Genomic DNA, 23267 nt, shown 5'->3' on the forward strand with positions numbered 1-23267 from the left:
AAAAACAAAATAAGTCTTAGAAGTAGTTATTTTCTAGGGTTAATTAATCCGTAAGTCCTTATATTTTCAATGAATTTTGAATTAGGTCCCTATAGTTTTTTTTCTTTTTATCAGGTCCTTATATTTTTATCTTTTTTTAATTAGGTCCTTATATTTATTTTTCTTTTAATTAAGTCATTATAATTTCACTAAATTTTTAATCAGGTCCATGTGGTTTTAATTTTTATTTATTAATTAAATATAAGCTTAATTAAATAGAGTAATACTGAAATATAAAATATTAATAATTAAAATTAAATTAATAATTATGTAATAAAAAAGTTATTAATTCAGGAAATTTTTTTTAGAACAATTAATTTTTTTGCTGAAAAATTAAAATCATTATAATAATTCAATATCTTTAGAATATTATTGTTTATAAACTAATATTAAATAATATATACTATTTTATGTTTATATAATAGTACTATTAGAATTTATAAAATAAAGAATAAAAAATTCAGGGACTTAATTAAAAATAAGGTGAACTTATAAGGACTTGATAAAAAGAAAAATAAATACAAGGACCTAATTAAAAACAAGTGAAAGTATAAAGACCTGATAAAAAGAAAAAAAACTATAAGGACCTAATTCAAAATTAGTTGAAATTATAAGGAGCTGTGGATTAATTATCCCTATTTTCTATTTTGAAACTTGTCAATACAGATTGCTTAGGTTATTATTGAGATTTTTTAGTAATTATTTTTTTCTTTAGAATGTCATTGTAATGCTCCCATTTTACAAAGCTCAGCCCCCATAGTAGTGGCTTGGGGGCTTTTAAGCCTATTTAATTTTTTAAAAATATTTTGATATGGATAAAGGTACAAACAAAAGAAAATCGTAAAAAAAACCGCTCAAATAGAAAAATTACAAATAGAGACCCATTACAACATTACTTTGGGTTTTGACAATAATAGTATAAGTTTTGACAACAATTTTTATGAATAGGTCCTTGTCTATAATTTTTTAATTTTGGCAGTCTTTTTTTGTGATTTTTTTCTAAAAACAACTACTTTGATAAAATTCATACTTCAAGCGGTTAATATTAATAAAACAAAATGCTAAACTGTTGTCTAAATTTTCAAAACTAAACCAAATCAAGCCATTGCCCTAAATATTGGTAAACTATTGTTGATATCCATTAATTACGAAGAAACCAAACGAAAATAGTGAATTGTGCAACCATTGCATCATGTGAAAAACCCCAAAGTGGCAAACAAACTTGCTAAATGATTAATATTAGTTGACTTAACAACCATAGCATTTATGCCTCTTTTTGACAATTTTATGTGTATTTTTATACCACTTTCTTTGATTGATACAGTCAACATTGATCAACTTAATGAATGATATTTTTACACCATTTTAAGGCCTTCATATATAAATATATATATATATATATATATATTTGTACTCAAGAAAGCTTATAGTTTTAAGTTTGCATATACCCCACAAATACATTTGTATCTTAACCCAATAAGAAATCAAGGGCCCTTCTGACATTGCAACGCTCAAGCCAAAACACCATTTGCTCCACCACTATGCCTTGAAGTTGGTGTGCCAGAGGCGACGCTTTGCTCTTTTCCCTCTTATTCCTTTCCTTTTTTTCTTTCATCATCCATGTTTTGGTTGCTTTTATGAATTTGTATTTTTAAAAAAATTGTTGGGGGGGGGACCATTTTTTATCCTATATGTTTGGCTTAGTAGAAGAAAACGTGCAAAAGTAAAGTGTTTAGTTTCATACTTACAATGATATGCTTACGAAATCACATCTTTTGCATCTGGACAAAAATGCAATCATGCCCTGACTCATAAGTTTAACAGTTAAAGGCTTTCAATTTTTCTGTTTAGTGCTACGAATGGAGTTTGAGGGGTTTGGAAATTTTTTGCAACAGATGGATGCTAGAATATGGAGTTCCAATCACGGTAGCTTTGTGTGGTCTGCCATGAGTATGGCAGTAGTTGTTCCTACTTCTTTGAAGGTTTGTCATAATGCCATTTAAGAATGAGGTAAAATGTCCCATTTTCATTAAGATTACCTAGAGTAGTAATTTGTGCTTTCTTTAATTAACAAATACTGTCCTAAAAATTTCTAGTGTAGCCAAAAGCATTGCTGCATATGGATATGGTGTTTATGCTATGGACTCTGTCTTTCTGAATGACCAATTGTTGCTGTAATATTTTAAATTGTCAAGAAAATATTGCTGACTATGCTTTCTATTTTAATTAACAGCAAGACTTTAGTAGAGAGGGCAACCTAAATTTATAAAGGGCACTCAGTGGGTGGAGCAGCTTCTCTTAATTTTAACTTGGAGTAACCAAATGATTGGGATAGATTGATCCTTGCGACAGCAATGTGTAAGTAAGCCTATAATTCTATATTTAACTTTGATGTTAAAGGACTTTTTTGTTTTGTTTGGGACTTTGTACATCATCTAGGCATGAGATTTGATACTGTGAAAATATAAATGGGCTTTGCTCTGGTGTTTAGGTTTAATAGGTGCAATACCAGTATGTATGTGCTAGCAGGTTGGTTCTATTGTGGTAATGGCATACCAAATTTCAATGCATTTCTATAGGACAAGATCTTTGTTTTGTATTTTGCTTACTATAATTTAGTTTTAGCATTTCCTAATGAATAATGATTATTGTATTCAGCTTTTTTTATGGCTTAGATGATTCTATAGCCCATAAACAAGTGTCTTTTATCTTTGCTGTCTTAAGGTGATTTAATAAAAAAATATATTTTATTTTTTTTGACACCAATATTACCACAACATGACAAAGCTGTTTGCTTCAAATGAATTAGAACTATAGTCATATTCAAATGTTCTTTCTTAGAATTTTTTTTTCTCACTTTCATGCTTGAATCTCAGTAGTTAACATTCTTTTCTTTCTTTATTTGTAAGATGAATCCTTCAAATGTCAACTCACTTGGGTAACATTGACTCTGTATTGATAAGGATAACTTGGTTCCATCCTTGAGGTTTGATGACTTGCACCCTAGAAGTAAATGAATATTGCACTCATCCTGAAGATGCTTTACTTGAGATTTGAATTCGTGCTTGGAGCGAAGTGCAATGGAGTTATTATACAGTAAGTTAAAGATGGAAGCACGTGGAGAGTAATACAGTAAAGGAATTTATATTCATATGGAAGCAAAGCAACAAGAAGAACATTGGACAGAGAAAGCAAAGTCACAACAGACTGATGAAGGCACTAATTGTGGATAATATTCTAGGTTTATAAAATAGAAGGAAAGAAGCTTCATGAGATATAATACATATCTTAAAATAATATACCAATTAGATCAGATTTGGTAGTTATGATTATTGTATTTTACTGTGATATTTAAAATTAGAACAATGTCTTTGTTTTAGTGTATTGCAAGCATATAATTCACCTGCCTCGCATAGGGCATGCCTTGCTAGCAAAATGTGGTGCAATAGAATTTTTGTTTTCAAACTAATTAAAATGTTTTTGTAATTACTATTTATTAGTAGAGATTTTGTTGATAAAGCTTGATTTTATGAAAGGACGCATAACAAGTTGACATTTAGTTTTATCATGGTAATTGCAATCCCATTATTTGTACGTGGATTGTATTGATGTTAAGGTGATATCATGGAGCGACGGAGATTGCAGTAAGCTAGGATTATTGATTATCTTGAAGTGAACGTAGGATTATTGATTATCTTGAAGTGAACGTAGGAGGAGTCAATGCGATCCATCTTGTACTGATTGCTGAGTGTTCCATGTCTTTAAACCCTATCTTTGCTCTTGACAAGTTAATTCTCTTGATGTGTTAATGGTGAAGATGCAGTCCATCTACACAAAACTACTTAATTTATGTGACTTGAAGATGCAAGTTTTTTTGGATTTTTCCCAAGACAATCCAAATGAGAAATAGATATGCCTTTAATGGAATATTTTGGATCTCCACTCAAAAAGAAAAAGGACCATATGATCTTAAATTCTAAGAAAGCAATGTGTAATTTTGAACATTATAATTTTACAATTATTTTACTTAATATTCTTATTATTGCTATGATTTATATGAAGTTCTAATTTACATAATATTATCATCTTCCTTCCTGTGAGAGATATTAAGTTCTGACCAATAAATAAAATTTCTTTTCAATTATGCCGTTATGAAATTATATTTACCCTGGGTAATGTATGGGGAGCAAATGTTTTGAGATAAACTCTTTCTTTTATTTCTATATATAAATATATCCTCTTTTTCTTCTCTGCAATATAATCTTTCTTTTCTTTCTTTAACTTATTTCAATGACAGGCTTCATATAATCCATGCATGACTTTTATTATAAAAAGGTACAAAAGGGATAAGATTCTGTGGTAATTACACTACTATTGTTTAGAGTGACGGATATTACAGTAAATTCATACCGTGCGACACGGGGAATCAATGCTAGTTAAAATCAATACGCAGACTCTTAGATCATGGGTGGTGGTTTGCTCTTTGCTCTCTCCTACTTTTCAGACGGGACTTTAGCACAGAGCCTAACACGCTGAGCCCAAACACTAAATTAAGCCACTACTGTTCACATAATAGTAATATAGAGCATACATGTTTAACCCACTCCAAATCTCTATATTTTAAACAAGTTTTAATTTTGGTTTCCACATGTGAGCCACATCATTCTTAAATCAAAAGTTTAATTAGCCCATTTATCCCTATTAACACCACATCAAGGAAGTTATCACCATTAAGCTTTAATCAAAATCTTTATGACGCTACAAACACTAATGTTTTTTAAAGCACAAGGTAGAAAAACAATGGAAGAAAAATATCAAGACCCAAATCAAAACTTGTTAAAAATACGAAGACAAAGAGTGGGTTTAACATTTTTGAAATAATACTAACAGCATAAAGTTAACAGCGGGATCAAACTCGTGAGCTTTTACTTACTTAGAAGTAGACTATTCTTGCCATTGAGCTATAAGGCTATTGGCAATCCCTTCTTTATATCTACAAAGTGCTCAACCACCAAGGATGTATCCCTAAACTATTGAAGATAAACAGTCCCTTTTCTACTTGTTTCTAGAGTGTGTTCAACCACTAGGGATCTCATCACTAGAGTGCCGAACTCCTTCACATCGTAAAAAACTAAGAATATAGCATTTCCCTCATCTTTCTTTCATTCGTGTTTGGTTTCGTATTGGAAATCATCTATTGTCTGAACAGCGGCGTTATACATATTGAACCAGTTTGTACTTGCAAGTGAGTCGTTCTGGAAGAAACACATTACAGAGCCAGTACACAGTAGTAGTTGCAGCGGTTGCATTAAAAAGAACGAAAGTAAAAGGAAATTGCCTAGTTCATCGGAAGCCTAAATGGACACCGTGGTGACCTACTTCAGGTGATTGTCTACCAAAAACACAATTATCTGGAAAGTGGTAAAACCATGCGTAGGAGCTGCCAAAATCCTTTACTCCTGCAAAGGAATGATTGGAGAGTACATATAAATCCAAGAGCTACTAGAAACCTACCAACACTGGAATGTAGGTTCTCAACGCCAGATATATTCTGCCCCAAAAAATTGATAAAGGTTCTAAATTGAATGGTTATTACTCTCCCAAACAAATTCCAAACAGACAAATATAGGTGCATTACTCTTCCATCCACAGAAATAACTGTAAGCATAGAACCAGTCACAAGATCCACTTATTAGGGTTTTGGGTTTTAGATACAAGATTACAGAGGATGGTCCAACTGACAACCTACACTCAGGAGTGAAAAGAAACCAAATCATACAAGATGTTACCGAAACATGCAAAAGGTGTGAATCTAATAAATTATCAATAGCAGTAATAATACTAATTATTAGGTAAATGAAAAGAATAAAACCCAAAAAACAATAGATTGCCCCGATAGTGAGCTTTCTATATCCACTAAGACAAACTACAACGAAAGAAACCTCCACGGCTAAATTATAGACTTGAAGGATGCAATGAAGGAAATACCTGTTTCACCCGGGAGTATTTGGCCAGAAATTAAGCGCAAGGTCATTTTGTCTTCAGCTTTGCCTTGACTATTTTCAGCTCCTCACCTTGTCGCTGCAGAAATTTTTAAATAAATAAATTCAAGGAACAATGTGAGTTAAAATAATTTTCACCTGAAGACTTGAATCGTACATACCTGAAACAGTTTTCTCCATGCATAATCAGTTCTTTCTTGCAGTAGGCACCAATCCAACGCCATATCATATTCAACATTATTGGACTTGGAACAATGTGAAGTAGAGAGAGCATCTTTCTGTGCAAACAAAAGCAAAAGAAAAGCAAGCAAATAAGAATGGAATACCTCTGTGGGGGAAACCACTTTCTAAGATTCATCCAAGAATGTGAACAAGACGCATAAGAAGTATACCATCTCACGTTGCATTTGCATCCGAAGTTGATCAATAACAATGTGGCCACAAAATTTTCGCTTCCTTGGTGGGAAGCAAGGATTTCCAATGGACCCAACGAGGGGACTGCCAAGCAACCAAATAAAGGAATCTCAGTATTTAGAAAATCAATGCGTCTGAATGAATATGGGGGATTGTGTGTATTATTCATCGCATGCTAGAGTTTGTATACACAAGATTCTAAAAGATTAATATAACTACTACAAGAACAACTTAAACCTCTTAACTGCTACAACTGCCTCACTACCCAATGCCCCCACAAATTTGAGTGTTAGTGAGGACCAACACCGTCTCTGAAATATACAACCTGTATTGACTAGTTGTAGGATCACATTAGGGACTTAACAAAATTTTGGTTGTTTTGGAGTTCAGCCTTGTGTTTGGAGATTTGAACTCAAACTCATCGTTAACCAGTCGTTTCCCTTGGATTTGTTGTTTTGGTGTCCAAAATAGATTAGGGATAGATCTTGGGGTTTGTATTTGGTGCCTTCACACATAGGGCATCAAATATTGCTTGTAGGCTTTAGAATCGCCCAATTTAGGGGTTCATAGCTCAAGATATGGGCTTCCGAAGTTAGGTCAATGTTAGTTGTTGCTTAATATTGTTTGCGACCAATATCTCCTTAGCTGTAGCCAACTGCGCTCAGAATGGCCTACTTCCCTTTGTTAGGCCAATGTTAGTCTTGACTTTTGTTTGTATTCGTTGAAGTTTTCTCCAAACTCCTGAGGGTTGTCACACCAAATATGGATCAAGTTAAGAGGACACCATTGTGATGAGGTCATCAAAAACTAGAGGCAATCCTTCAAAGAGAGCGTCTATGCGAGTGTTTATTGTCATTGATTCTCCGATTGATGCCAATGCATCAACTTACTTCTTTACTTTGAGGTGATAATTGATGATGCTCATCTCATTTTTCTTGACATTCTTAAGTGGGTTCTCAAACTGTTCAACTTTGGTCCTAGCTTGCCGCATGAAGAAAGGTTTAAGATGAACCAAATTTGATGGGTATATTCATATCCCACAATCTACAGAGCAACTAGTCCTGCTACTCCCGATTGAGGAATCACTTTGTGAAGTTTCCCACAACCTCATCTTATGATGCAAATCTCTCAGGCACTGCATGCTTGTCCAAAGATAAATTGTTGCAATTTGTACACTTTTGTTATGAGTGCCAACTATTTCCAAATCACAAAGTTCCCTTCGCCTAGTTGCAGAAAAATAGAGTTTGAAAAACCCCAAGGATTAAACTTCAGTTGCGTGTTAATCATTTCTGACAATTTGCTTGTAATTTTGAAAGAGAGATCAGAATCACCTTGATCCCACGAATGAATTTGGAAAACTATGTATTATTCATCAGATACCAAGGTTTACATACACAGGGGAGACTAACAAGTTAACTAATATAACTATGACAATAAACCTGAATCTTGAACAACTACAACAGCCTCAAAGCCCTTAAGCCTCAAAAATAGTACTCCTTCGGTCCTTAATATAAAACATATTTAACTAATTTGATTAAATTAAGGAAGTTAGGTAAGTTAGTTAATTATAAAAATATGACATGTTTTTCCTAAAATACCATAATCATCTTTCTTAATATCCTTCTTTTCTCCCTCACTTACTTGATTATGGTCGAGGAAGTATCCACAGGGTAATTTAGGAAAAAATGATAAATATGAGAAATAGATCTTATATTTATGATTAAAATTAACTTAACAATTAGGTCCTATATTAAGGACTAGAGAAGTATAGTAGTATATTAACTCTAGAAGTCAATTTCATATACCACGCATTGAACCTTGTGGCCCGCAACAGATTCCAAACAAAAATGGATGACATGAAAACACACCATAGCTATCCAATTTATTCCAAAAGCAAAGCAAATAATGAATCGAAATCTAATGCTTAAAATTTAAATTCCATGTATGATCTTTGCACAAATCAGTATTTCTCCCAGCTCAATTTTCTATAGATTCATGAACAAACAAAAGAAGGCAGCGTCCATGATTCTTTTCACCATCAATTATCATATCAGTGTTTAAAAAGTAGATTTGCCCTCTCAAATGAGCAGATGGCAAGACAGCCCTATAAACTTTGCCTGCTAAACACAAACTACACTTATATTCATCCAAATCTACTTTTATATACTACCTCATCTCAATATTCAAAAATAACGGAAGCAAGAATTATAACAGAATCAAGATGACATGTATACACCCAATACAAGTTATTTAGAAGGTATATAAAGAGATTGTAGTCATCATGTTACAATATGGTTCTCCAATAATCAAAGTGTGTACATACCGTCCATTGGACATCAATAAACAACTCTGATTTAATTTTCTTATGGCATCTTCCGCTGCTTCCCTTCTTCCAAATATAACAAAAGCTTGACCTACATCATATTCGACACATCATCATCTGTACAAAGGGATGCTGATAAAGCATTGCTACAGTGTAACACTGCTAAAACTTGTGACCTCAGAAGGAGAATATTTGACACATTCATCTGAAAAACTTCTATGAAAACGTAGTCTCACCAGAATGGGGGCTAGAAAACGCAGTTGCCTGGATCATCCTTGCGGTGCAATTTTCTTGGAATGCATGCACAACTAAATCCTGATATAGAATATGAAGGTCCAAGCATATTAAGAACAAGCAACATACTTCCCAAAAGTTATACTCCTTCCTTCCCTTTTTATAAGCAACATTTGCAAGTTCTCTTAAATTTTTAATATAATCTCTCTCTATCACACATTCTCTCTCTTTTAGAATTCTCTTTACTATAATAATTTTCTTATTCTCTTTCTTATACTCTCTCCCCCATAAATAAAGATATTTTGAAGAAAAACTTTCAATTTTTAAACATTTATCAACGAATAATTTTCACATGATGTACGACAACTATATTTTATTAACAACCCAGATGGTTCCAAGGAATAAGTATTACCTCTACCTCCCTGGAGGTTAAAGATGGATCCAAATTTTGAAGTAGCACAAGTCTGCCTTGTTCATGTGCAGATTTCAAACGATCTTCCCAACTCTACAATTGATACATAGAACATTCATACATTAGTCAGTTTTTTTCATGGAGCTGAAAATGAGTCCAAACTTTTGAATCAGCCCACCTAACCCACCAAAAAGGATGGCAGGTTAAAAAAATGCCACCCATTTGACAGTGGACCAATAGCCTTGGGCAGTTAACCTGCGAATTGGATGGACTGGCCTGCTTAACCCACAATTCTCTCTCTCAACTAAAAGAGAAGACTTTGTTTCATCATCTATTTTAGCCGGAGCTGATGGTGAAAATTCAACATCAAAAGTTGATATTCTTGTCTAAGCACACCTCAAATATTGTTGTTGATGAGGAATATGCCAAGGGAAAAAAACCGGACCGGACCGGCCGGTTCGACTGGAAAACCGGTGAACCGGTCTGCAGTCCGGTCCGGTTCAGTAGCTAGACCGGGGGCCAATCAAACCGGTAAAAAACCGGTTGAACCGGTAATAACTGGTAGTGAACAGGGTAATCCTGGTTCACTGGGTTACTCGGTTCCCTGTTTTTTTTATCTGCCAAAACCCCAAAACAACATCGTTTCAATTAAAAAAAAATTCCTTCTTTTTTTCCTAATTTCCTTTCCCGTCGAATTCCCCCCATTTCCCTCCCCTGAATCTGATTTCTCATTTCTCTGGCTCGCACAGCAGCTCGCCTCCCTCCCAAAAACCAAAATCGCCTCCTCCAAAATCCCTGCTCCCTAGCATCACTGACGGTCTACGGCAGAGCTCCTTGTTCGGTAGAGCTCCAGCATCACAGTCATCGCAAGTCTGATCTCCGGTCTCCCTCAACCTCATCGCAAGTCTAATCTCCGGTCTCCCTAAACCGTTTGAGCTCGCAAGTCCGAGGGTCTGAGCTCCAAAATGGCATCGCAAGTCAGCACAAGTCGCCGCAAGTCTAAGCTTCAAAATTGCAGTCATTGCATGATGTTAGATACTTCTGTTTTGGGTTGGCCGAACAGATGTTGAAATTTCTGCAAGTTTGAGTTTCAAATTCTATGCTCTGTTTCGTTGCTAGCCAAACAAGGGAATAAGTCGCTGGTTTAGGATGACTAGGGGTTGTGTTTATGGAGTGAGCTTGTTGGATTGCATGTTGTTTATTTTTCTTAGTGCGGTATACTGATGCTAGCCAAGAGTAACCAAAGTTGGGAACTGTAATTTTGGCTTTCTATTGCATTGGTGTTGGGTTGGTTGGTTTTAGAAACAGGATATACGTAAATAAATATATAAGCTTGAATGGTGCTTATTTTGCCTTCTGTGATTAGTGAGGCTGGTTCTAAAAATGTATTTTGAATCTGGAAAATTTCTATATTTGTTGTATATGAGCATTTGGAGCATTCGGGTTTTATATATGCATAGATATATATTTGAATATATATGTTTGGTTCATGGGACTCGAATTCATGGAGATAAGAGGGAAGAACTGAACTAATATATTATATTGAGTTTAACTTGGGGGTCTTGAATGTTGAACGATTAAATTAATTGATTAGATCTACATTCTTGAAGGGATAGGAGAAGCTTGGAGTTGATGAATTGAAAGGGGGGTCTTAGATAATTTAAAGTTTTAAGTTATATGCGATTTTAAGTTTAAAGGATAGGCTTGAATTGAAGTTTTAAATTTGGGAATAATTTCCAGGTTATAAAAGGTAGAGGAGTTTATTTAAATTTATTGTTGAAATGTACTTGAGGTTACCAACCAATGGATAGGAATTTTAAATGATAAGAGGATATGTTGGCATAGATTAAAGTTTGTATAAGGAGATTATAAGGCTATTGGAGAATGGATGCATTTGTAGGAGGTTGAGTGCTAACAAAATTGAAAGTCTGGAAGTTTTAATATGGAAGTAAATCTGAAAGCTATTTTAGAACCTACAAGAAGGATAGTTTGAATTAATGTGGAGAATTAAAAACGTGTTTGCTTGGTACTACTAAATATTTAAACTACTTTTGTAGTTTCTTATATTTTTTTTAGTGATTATTATTTATAAATTTTGTTTTATTTTAATATTGTGAATTAAATTATATTATTTTAATATGACCGGTCTGACCCCGGTTCGACCTCGGTTCGACCCACTGTCTCGACCGGTTTAATACCCGGTCCGGTTTTTTGTTCCTTGGGAATATGAAAGAAATTATCAAATTGTTTCAATTAGAAGGATAATTTCATTTTTGACTTGATCATTGATTTCTAAATTTGAACCATGAAAGTCATTCATATTTTGTTTTTTTGGGTGAAAATTCATATTTTATGTTTGAATAATGGAATAATGCTTAAATTTAAATCATGAAGGGTATTCTATATTTAATGTTTAAGGATCATAAAGCATAAGTATATTATCCAATTTAAATCTCAACTCCTAAATTTATAAAATTTGTTTTGAAAAAATTATGGTGTGTTATGTGCCTACCAAGCCACCCATGAGAGCTTGGGTTAATGAAATCCCAGATCACCAAAAAGAGGGTTGGCCTAGCTCGATCCACTTTTTTTACAACTCATTGAGGGCCAAACCAAACCACAATCTCAGCTCTAGTTTTCACTCAATCTCAATGAAAAAGCAATCAAGATTCTAAGACTGCAAGAAAAACTAATAGCATCACACAAGCAAATAAAATAGTATCTAAAACTGTTACAAGAGAATAGCAGCAAGATAATACTTACAAACCCCTTAAACTTCAACCGCTTGTTTGTATCCTGCTAACACATGAAAAATAATGAAGTATAAGGACTCTAAACTTGTTGAATGAAAGTGCATAAAAACAATACAGGCATCAAAGCCAAGAAAATCATCCCAACAAAACTGACAACTTAAAATAGTAATGCAGTAAGATCTGTAGTGCCTGTTTGGATCAGCTTATTTTAAATGAATTTACATGTATAAGATAAATATATGAGAGGAGTTTTGTCTCGTAAAGTGCATAAGTGATTATTTGTAGTGAATCCAACAAGACACGTAGAAGCATAGATAGAAACCAGTATATCTACATCCACTAAACATATTACATCACTATTCAATATAAGAAGCACCAAGCTCATCTTTCTAGTAAAACAAGATGACAAGATTTATTTCAAAACAAAGTAAGATGTAACCTCTGTTTCATATCAATCTTTTACGCTCTCAAGATATAAGCTTTTTATTACAGGATTTGCATTGGGGAGATTAAGGCAGCTCTTAAAAAAATAGACAATGGTAAAGCCGTTAGACATGACAATGTTCTATTGAAGTTTACAAATGTGTAAGATGACAAGATTTATTTCGAAACAAAGTAAGATGTAACCTCCGTTTCATATAAATCTTTTACTCTCTCCAACTCCAGATGAATGGAGTTAAAACACTTTAATTCTTACAAGAATAAAGGAGATATACAATGAAGTTGTGAGAAAAAATGATTGAACATAGGTTAAAATTAGAGACTTCCATTTCTAAAAAACCAATTTGAATTTATGTTAGAGATCCACAACAGAAGTGATTTATTTACTAAGAGATTAATAAAAAGGTGTAGGAGTAAAAAGATTTATATATGGTTTTTATTGACTTGGAAAAAACTTATAATCATATGCCAAGAGAAGTATTTTGAAAAATTTTGGAAAAGAAAGGTTTGCAGGGTTACATATATCAAAACCATATTAGATATGTATAAGAGGGTAACTATTAGTGTAAGAATACTTAAAGGTGACACAGAGAACTTTCCTATCAAAATTGGCCTCCACTAAGAATCTTAAGTCATTACTTGTTTGATCTTATTCTAGACGTCCTAATTGAGCTTACCTAAGAAAAAATCCATAAGTGCATGCTTTTCAAGAGATTAACTCTAGATTAAAATTATGGAGAAGGACATTGAAGCCAAAAGGTTTTCACTTGAGCAGGAGCAAAACAAAATATATACACTACAACTTTGGGAGAAAGCAAGTCATTGGTGATTTCGAGGTTAAGATGGGAGATTAAATCATTCTTCAAGTGTCAAAGTTCAAATATCTGAGACCAATTATACATGACGATAGTGAAATTAATGGAGATATTTCAATACAACATGGGTGGTCAAAGTAAAGAAAGGCTACCAGAGTTATTTGTGATAAAAAAAATACCTTGTAAGCTTAAAAGAAAATTCTATTGGATTACGATAAGACCAGTTGTGCTGTGTGGTAGTGAATGTTGGGCTCTAATGGAAAAAAAGAGCATAAAGTTAGGGTAACAAAAATAAGAATGTTGAGATGGATGTGTGATCATATAAGAAAAGATAAGATTCAAAATGAAAATATTAAAACAAGAGTAAGTGTGACACCTATCAAAGAGAAAATGGTTGAATATCGTTTGAAATGGTTTGGGCATGTGCAAAAAAGGCCATTAGAGGCGCTGATAAGGAAGGTGGATCAAACAGTTTAGAGTCCCTTGTAAAGAGGCAAAGGAAGACCGAGGAAAACACTGACCTTTTGGTTAACAAGCTATCCAAAGACTTGGTTATTGAGAGAGCACAATGATGTCATTCGATTCATGTAGCTAACCCCACATAATAAGACTTCTTGTTCTTGTTGTAGATAGTTATGTTGCTTTAATACTCTCTCCAACATTTCAAGGATCACAAAGTAATGCATTGTTTCCTTTATTAGTTTTATCTACTTTTAATTGTGCATAGAGTAAGACAAGATTACTACAACAATCTTTGGCTATTTACCTTAAAATTTTACATGGTGCCATAATCTAAACTGATCTCACAATAATTTGGTTTAGGTCCGCAACACTCAAGTTGTTGAAAATCAGACCTCACCATCAACACTAGCCACACATTCTATGTAAGAACATTGTACAACCACCAGCTAGCAATCCCACCCATCTTGATCACTCCATACTGCTTAAGTGGCCATAGCGACCTTCAATAGCCTTAACATATAATGCTTTATGTTCCAAGAAAGGGCATTCTGTTAAGTAAAAATAGGTAGAAGGAAAGAAGAGAGGAGATAGAAAGGAAAGAAACAGGAAAGAGCAAAGGGAATAGGGAGAAGGGGTGAGCGATGAAGTAGAACTCAAATTTACTATCAATCATATCGGAAGTGGGACTTTAAGGCCTATAAGATATGGCCAAACAACTATGTAGTTTAATAGTTTATTTTCAACTTTTATTAATTCATTTATAACTCAGTCCCTCAACTATGACTTGTTGTGACTCAATCCCTGAACTTTTAACTCACTGATGACCCAATCCCTCATCTTTTCATTTTTTAGATTATTATCCTTGTCACATGTAACTCATTTATATGTTATCTTACGTGGCATTTGAGTCATCCTTGTCTTCTATAATATTATTAAAATTGCTCCAACTTAGCTTGACATGGCTTTTGTAAAAAAATCTAAACAAAAGAAGGCTTGAAGTCTTCTATAATATTATTAAAATTGCTCCACCAATATCAAAAATGCATAAACAAATTCAGAAATATCCTTAAACTATTATGGAAGGCCCAAAAATGTTGTAATGCACCTAAAGACGAACAATCATTAATCATAAGGAAATGGCAGTACAAGATGCAATGGAATGAATTTACCTAACACTAATGAACTAAGAGTTTATTCCAAACATGGCAAAGGTAGTCTAAAACATTATCAAAAGAAACACCACCAATCATGGAAGAACACATCAAGTATCCTAAGGATTGTCAAGTATCGTCCTCTAACCTAAGTTTTGAGTTTAGTAAGCCAATCATCTTAAGTAAGTGGGTATCACATTGTACTTTACATCCCATTAGGAGTTTTATTTCCTATAATAGATTATCACCAAGTTTGCAAGACTTTGTTGCAGGGTTATCAGCTGAAAAACAATTCCAGAAAGCTTCCAAGCGCACCAATAGGATTGAATGATGTCGATAATGTATTGCACAACGCCATTCAGCTCTCCTTAAAGGCGAAAGGGCAATGGTCACTGATCTTATAGAAGCTTAGTAAAACTTCTAATGACTTCTAATGCCTTTCTCCATTTTAACTACCCATCTTGCATCATTTGCATGACATCTCCATCAATTTCAATGTCTTTTTATAAAATAATCATAGATACTTCACCTTTGACCCTGTAATATGATCTATTCTCCAACTTTTACCTCCAAATCATTTCTAACTTTCATCTTGTTAAAATTGCCATACATACATTCCCTATTGCTCTTACTCAGGTGACAACTTCGGTTCCAGCATCCATATCCATAACTCAAGTTTAGAATTAACCTCTTTTCTTGACTCCTGATTAAAACTATATCATCCGCAAAGGCATACAATTTTAGGGATTTCCTCCTTTACGTGCTTGATCAAAACATCTAAAACCATATCAAACATGTAAAGAATCAAGGACGATCCCTAACACAGGTTATAAATAAAGCCCTTTATCCCACCTCCACATGTTCTCTCACATTTGTTCTTACTCAAATATGTCCTTTAAAGTTCAAATATATGCAGCATGAACACATTTCAAGTGCTTTCCACAACACTTCTCATGGTACTAGGTCAAAAACATTTTTCCAAGTTAAGTCTCTTTATTTACTACAAATAGAAATCTACTATGAAGTCCAAGGGGACAATCACCATCAGAGCAACTAAAAAGCTAACAATAGTAGATAAACCGCAAATTTACTCACACCTACAGCATATATAAGTAATAAGCCTTTACTGCAATTGCAAAATTTAATACCATAAAAAATCTTGTTATTCACAACCAATTGAGATTGACCATTGCACAAATTAGACATCAAGAATGCGTTTTTGAATGGGTACTTAGAAGTGTTATGGAGGTCCCGTCAAGATTGGGAAATCCAAGTAATTCTAGCAAGCCATGCAAACTACATAAATCACTCTATGGGCTCAAATAATCACATAGAGCCTAGTTGAGAGGTCCACTAGAGTGGTTACAAAACTTGGCTGCTCATTAGAGGAAGTTCATTGTGCTTCAAAAACAGATCTTCAACACATAAGGAGAGAGAGAATCGTCTGCAAGAGAGGAAGTAACAGCATGTGCGCCTTCAAGGCTTGCTAAAGGCAAGAGAGAGGGGCAAGGAGAGGGAGAGAGTTTCTTTTGGGGGGGGGGAGTTGTCGCTATAATCGATCAAAAAATCAAATCAAAAGCTAGAAACTGGTAACTTAAAAGGTGAATCAAAAACCTAACACTTCTAGTGATTTGAAAACCTTCATAGTTATATTGTCATGAGTGTTCTTTCTTATGTGTTATGTTCTCTTAATTATTAATGCGAATATTTTCTATTAATTTTTGTTCTTTTTCTGATTTAAAGTAATTGAAATAGCAAAATCTTTTACCTCCTAGTGAGTTCAACACCTGAAATACTCTGGGTTATTTTATCACTCCAATAAAGCATGTCCATTTGTAGGATTGAGCCAATCAAGTTTTTGGCTTGTCACTTTGAAAAGTAAAATTCAACTAGCCGTGACAACCAATGCAAAAGCTGACAATCATACATTGCCACTTAAGATTTGTGAGGGAATGTGGTATAAGACTCCCAGCTGAATTGGAGATGGAGGCTCAGACCCTTGCTAAATTCATTGTGACAGCTTATCAACTATAGGAAGAGCTAATAATCCCATACACCATACTAGGACCACACATGCTGAGTTAAACAAACACTTCATAGATAAAGGTAGAATTAGGTAAAATAGAGCTGCAACACATCTCCACAGGCATTCAAATGGCACATCTACTCACATAGGCCCTCCCAAAAGTCAAATTTGAGAACTCAAGCTGCAATTTGGGATGACCAACATCTATTCATTAACTTGAGGAGAAGTGTTTGAGGAAATATGACTTCTTTTTTAATAATATCTTCTATTAGCATACTTCATTTATTTTATGGCTATCTAGGATCTATTTTGTTATTACCTTGCTTACATTTTATTTTAATTCAAACTATGATCAATAAATAATCTCTCAAGTAATGAGATAGCTGTGGCATAAGCGGTCTGACTTGACCTAAATGTATCAAACCAAAGCGAATAACGACAAGGGTCTTCTAAAATTGCTCAACAGACTAGCACATTTTACTATTAGACTAGCATAAACATGCCATGCAAAATTAATACATTTTAACATTAAAAACTAATCAGGAGCAATAAAGCTCTACCATAATATGTTAATGAATTATCCTAAATCAACTAAATGATTGATGAAAAAATCCTCCACAAATAAAAGTTCACCAATGTTCTATCTGTCAAGCCGAACTAAATTGATATAGCTAGCCAACATAAAAATTTCACTAGACCATCTTGTGCCCAAAATATTAGGTAAACACCTTTTGTTCAAGATCATCATTTCAAATGTCTAGTTTAGCTAATAGCCATCCAAATAGGCTGAACTTAGCCCATCAGTCCTATCTTGAACAATTGATTGTGTATGGAAGTAGTATCATAGAGTAAAGGAATAGGAACTACATAAAGTGAGGGCCCTTGCAATAGAACTTACAGCATCAGATCTTCGAGTAACTTCACATTTACGAGAATCTATATTTTGCTCCCCATTTGGAGATTTTGTAGAAGATTCTTTAAGCAACTTGTCATAAGAGAGTTTTGTTGGCTTATTGTGAAGCTTTAACTTCTTGGAAGGGGCTCCCTCTGCATCACTAGAATCTTTCTCCTGTCGAAGTTTGTGCTTGTCCTTCAATGAGATTATATCCTGACCTAAAGTCTCAACATTGTTGTCATCATCATCAAGAACAAGTCTCCTGCATTGCACGCTATCACCTCGCTCCGCATTCGAGTTTCTTCTAGAATAACCAAGCTTTACCTTCTTATCATGCTTGTCCTCTATCAATCCATTGGTATCATGTGTAAAATTCCCACCCATGCCATCACCTCGCTTTGCATTCAAGTTTCTTTAGAATTGCCAAGCTTTGTCTTCTCATCATGCTTGTCCTCCACCAATCCATCGGTATCATGTGTAGGATTTCCATCCTCTGTTACATCTTGTCTATCAGAGCCCCCAATAGTCACATGTTTTCCTCCTCCTCCATCAATCGTAGACCTCAAGGCAGTCTTCTCGTTAGAGATCTTTTTCGATCTATCACATCCTGTAGCTAATTGTCTCTCTAAACCATCCCCAGAAGCAAACTGCCTATCATTAGAAGATTTTTGCTTTGCCATAGAGGCATTACAATCTTCAGCTCCATTCATCTTAACCATTGGCATGGACTTATCGTCAGTCATGGGTGAAAATCCCATGTTGGATTTACATGGTTCACCTAAACCTACATTAGAGGTAGGTTTTTCTCCCAATGAAGACTTAGACTCTGTATTTTTAGTAACTAATGTTTCAACAAGCTTGCCATTTTCCTCTCTAGTCGTAGGTTGAATATTTTCCCGACTTGGAGGCACCACCACTTCATTTCTTTTCATGTCTTTCCCACTAACTTCTTTCTTGTCTATACACAATTCCTCTAGATCAACTGGTTTTAGATTATCTAATTTGTTAAGTAAAAATTTAACTGCAACAATTAAAGAAAACAACTTCATAAGATATTCAGAATTTGAATCCAGGGAGAATTTGAATTTGAATCTAGGCAGAATTACACTAATTTTCCCATATTTTAGTGTGCATTTCACTAGCTTCTAGAGTTTCAGCTCACTCAGACAAAAGGAGTTAAGTATAAAATTAATTTAGATAATTTTACAAGGCAACAAACCCACTTAGCATCTACGAATCTACAAAATACTTAACAAAACAATGAGATTCAAAATGGAATTAACAATTTTTACTTAAATTTAAAATCAAAACTACTTTTACTTGAGTTGAAAACTAGACGGAATCCTGTGCATCACGATTCATGAGCATGTAACAATAAAGTAAAACTAGAAAGGATTGTATTTATATATTGATAGAAATTTTGATTGATTCCACAAAGTTCGATTACTACATCGGAGACCATCACTTAACAATCATGCAAGTTTTTTGCTAACAGAACTGCATATAATTCAATTTCTTAAAGCAGAAAGTGTAAGTATACCAGACAAAGTATAGTACATTATTTTATCATTCCCTAAGTATGCCATACCTTTCTATTACAAACAATCCCTCTCTCTCCCCTCAAATATTTTATCATTCCCTAAGTATGCCATACCTTTCTATTACAAACAATCCCTCTCTCTCCCCTCAAATGAAAATATGCAACATAAGCACATTTTGACCAAAATACTCTTATATAATTAATATAACTATTTTTAAAACTTATCAAATTATGTGATGACCTCAATTTTATAGATACGACAAATTCTGGTGTTACAAAATAATAAATAAATATTAAAAATAATATATTCGCATAATAGTCTTTAAACAAAATTAAAATTAAACAATACAAGATAATAGAATTTAATTTCAACAATGTAATATCTAATAACTAATATACTGCAAGTATAGGTATTATTATAATCATAAAATAATATTCTTAGCAAAAAAATATATATATATAAACGGCATTGAAATAAAATCTGTGAAAATATTTGCAATAACTTAAATGGGTAGCAAAAAAAATGATCATCTCTTATGCTTCATGATATGTTGGTCAAATCAATGCTACGGGGGGAGACCTACATGCATTTTCATGATATAGAAAATGCCTTGTAATTAAGTCACTTTTCATGAAAGGGATGAGAAACAACCAAAAATTTTACAAGCGAAAAAATAAAGAGTCCCAAAACAAAGATGTAAGGGTAGTGCCATCTTAATATAGTGAGCTATGAACATTTTGAATGCATAATTGTTATCAATAGTTCTCAGATTAATTAAAAAAAAAAAAAATCAAATACCATCAAGTCCAGCAATCTGGTCATCAAGTTTATCTGATACTTTACGGTGCCCAACATCAAATACTCGATGGAATACATATTCAGCCTTTTGCACTGCTTCGTCTGATGGTTGCAGATTCCTACTATCCTTGGAAATGCAAACAACATTGCATTTACCAACAAGAGCTTCCTGGCATAATGCACAGAATGAATGAATACACAGCCAATCCAATTAAAGTTATACAATCCTCGACAGATCTAAGAATATTGCATAGCCCCTGTTAAATAAGAATATGGGCATTAAAATAAAATACTATTTCAGATAAATAAAATAAAGACAATTCCAGTAACATAAGACAACGATTTCGCCCCAAAAAACAATGCATGCATGAAACAGGATAAAGACAAGCCTAAAAAATAACGAATTCTTTTTCACCGGGGCAAAAAATCAAGAAGGTCCCAGTATTTAAATGGTCATCCCTGAACCAGAACAACATATCATGAAACTCAACTCTTACAATTCACTTCAACATGTCAACGAGTAAAAGAGAAAACACACACATCTCAGTTGTGTCATTTAAATCACTTATTGTTAAAAAATGGAAAGAAAAACCAGACAATCAATCCTTAAAACCCAAACCCAAAAAAAAATGGATGTTCATGGCACTATTTCAATAAAATCAACAAACAAGGAAGGGAAGGAAAGTTAAAAGTTAGCACATTGCAACCATAACCAAAGATCTAAGTAGAATGCAGTAACATAAATATAACATTATACACAACAGGCAAGACTCTCTAAACTATAGTTATTAAGAGAGAACTGAAAGTTGCAATTACCAAAGGATTGACATTTGTTAGGCCTGAGCCTTCCCCAGAAGCCAAGAACAATTCATTGTCACGTGTCTCATTTGTTGGCAAAAAATTAAGAATCTCACAAGGATGGAAAAACCAAAGAATCTTCACTTTCCTAGTCTTATCAGAGGTCTCCCAAATCTTTATGAGTTTGCCAATATAAGGCTCTTCTTCACCTTCCTTGTAAACATATACTGAATCATAAAGGCTGTACTCCACACCATCATAAGTGAAAGATTCATAAAATATCACATCTTTATTTCTTCCACCTTTTCCTTTTTGTTTGCCCCACTTGAATTCAATATTCTCTTCTTTGTCATCTACTGTCATGTTCTGATTCCAAGCTTCCTCCCAACTAGTTCATAAAATTGTCTGAAAACAAAGAGCAATGTATTCACGAACGGAAAAGTCATTAGTTACCCAAGGGGGAAAAAAGAGCACAATGTTTATGTCCAACACATGCAGATGTGAACATACCCCAAAATTGCAAATAAAGATTTTCCACATATCCAAAACACCACATACAACTAGTAGCAAAAAAGTATAGATTTCCCACCGCCAAAGCATGGCTCAGTGTTCATTTGCATATAAACACATAGAGCAAGATATTCAGTTCGCAAAATCATACACAAAATTTAGTCTCACTGAAGCATATCTTAGTAGGAAAATTAGAAAGTCACAACCACATGAAACAAAGGCAACAAACAAATTTCCAATAAAAGGATCTCATATGAGGTGATTAGGCAATAAGATAGTCATCATATCATTGAAGTAGAAGATAGGGATATTTTAGATAAACACAAATAAGGTAGATCCATCAGTCACCAAACCACAAAATAGGACACACATGTCCAAAAGGCAACTGATTATGTCGACAAGTAGAGAATCATCTACGTGCGTAGTTGTCTAAAAGTTTCTTGTTAGAGGTATAATGAAAATTATTCCTTTTCCAGGCCTGCTATATGTATATGATTTTTGCCTTCCATATTTTTCTTCTCCTTTCAGAAAAAATTTTCCCTTCTAACAAAAAAACTCGATAACCAATTTTAGAGGAACAGACAAAGCCTGTCAGCCATACAACTAAACAAGCTAAGGGCTTCGAAATGTTTTAGATATACCAATTATATATAGCTATATAAAGCAGCTCAGTGAGGAGGAAGCGTCCCTCTAATAAATATGAGGCACTTATAGAAAAATTTTAAGGGGTAAATTGATGTTTTAGAAACCAGACACTTTAAAAATTTCGTAACAGCATAATAATAATCGATTGATCACAACATCAAGAACTTAAATAAAAAAATACACCGTGTTTAATAACGATTTTAATCCATCATCCAACTCTCTTCACTATAAGTGCTCTGGGTTCAACATGGTAGTGCCCAAGAAGCAAGCATAGCAATAGTTACGAGCATAGCCAGACCTAGATTGCACTCAGTACCTCAGTGGGTGCATCTGCCCCACTGAAATCTTTGAAATGGGCATGGTTGATATCATACCCTTTAATTTTTTTTCCTAATACTTTAACGTAGATGCCTTAGTAAACCAATTGATTCAGGCAACTCCTCCGAGCCACTGAAGCATGACAACGATAAAACTTGAGCAATTTATGATCTTCCAATTAATCAAAATGAAAAATTTAAAACAAAGCAAGAAACAGTGGGACGACGTCCAACGCAGGGTTGACAATGAACAGGTGACGCGGGGAAGAAATTCAAATAGAGATTCAAAGCCATTGAATAAATCAATCTCCCCAGATTTCGGGAGAAGACAAAGCCCTAGGTTTCGTACCTTCTTCAACACTTGCCGGAGAACCACCATGCAGGGATGATAAACAGCGGACGGCGTCCGACGGCAAGCTCGAATAAGTGAAGAATGCCGAGCCAGAAATGAGTCAGGCACTCTCAAATCCTGCCACACGAGGGCGGGCTTCCGTCGGGGTGCTTTCGAGTGCAAATTTTTCCCCAAAATTTAAAACCGTATTAACCATTGCTGTTGTGCCTGCTATATGCCTATAAATAGGATCCACATGGCTAAGATTTTAAATTTTAAAATAAATTTGTTCCCAAAATTTTTTCGAATGACTAGTGCTCTGTAAAGAATTTTTGGAGGAAATTACATCTTAATGTATTT

The 23267-nt window shown here is 34.0% G+C and overlaps 1 pseudogene; it reads right to left on the bottom strand.

The window, feature by feature from the left end:
- Window positions 1-5300: 5300 nt before the first annotated feature.
- LOC114712452 (protein ANTI-SILENCING 1-like) lies at window positions 5301-23056 on the bottom strand (annotated as a pseudogene).
- Window positions 23057-23267: the final 211 nt, after the last annotated feature.

The sequence above is a fragment of the Neltuma alba genome, unplaced genomic scaffold, assembly GCF_004799145.2.
Source record: "Neltuma alba isolate B1F8T4 unplaced genomic scaffold, ASM479914v2 tig00011361_pilon, whole genome shotgun sequence".
NCBI classification, from domain to species: Eukaryota; Viridiplantae; Streptophyta; class Magnoliopsida; order Fabales; family Fabaceae; genus Neltuma; species Neltuma alba.